Below are 686 nucleotides of genomic sequence, written 5' to 3'. Positions count from 1 at the left end.
ATATCGCCTACGTTCTGCTGCGGACTAATTTACAACGCGTTCGTTTTCGTTGTCCGCGTTTCTGAGTGGCTATGTTCGTTCCGTTCATTAGTCCGAGGCTTTCAGGACTGTCCTCCGACGTGGATACATAACACAATTAATAAGGAATACAATAACAACACAAATAATTACAGTAGAGATGATACTTCTTGTTTTTCTTCAAAGTAGAATAACAGAAAATGTATATACAGATAGAGGAATTTCCACGTAAATGAGTATGCAAAAAAAGGGAGTAATTTCACCGTAATGATAATTCAAAAAAGGGGAAGTTCACGGAAATGGAGTAGTAAACGAAAAAGGATGAATTTCACGTAAATGAGTATACAAAATGGAGAATTTCATGTAAATGAGTATACAGATGGGAGGAATTTTCATGCATATTGTTTAACTTCAGAACACCCGTAGGTCGTTATCATTAACGATAACCATCCTTCCAGACAGGTTTTGTTACGTACGTATGTCACTTATGGAAGCGAATGTTAAATTGGCACTATATTTTGTTTTAAATTACATTACAAAGGTAGACAATATAATAAATTGGCAAACGAAATTACAAAGAAATAATATATTTTTCCTCTTTTTGGTTTAGATTGGTTGTATATTAATCAAAGTTGTTACATTATCTGATGTGAATCTCAATTTTTAGC

This window comes from Penaeus monodon, chromosome 33 (assembly GCF_015228065.2).
Source record: "Penaeus monodon isolate SGIC_2016 chromosome 33, NSTDA_Pmon_1, whole genome shotgun sequence".
NCBI lineage: Eukaryota > Metazoa > Arthropoda > Malacostraca > Decapoda > Penaeidae > Penaeus > Penaeus monodon.
The sequence above is the reverse complement of the archived record's forward strand: the minus strand, read 5'-3'. Positions refer to the sequence as shown.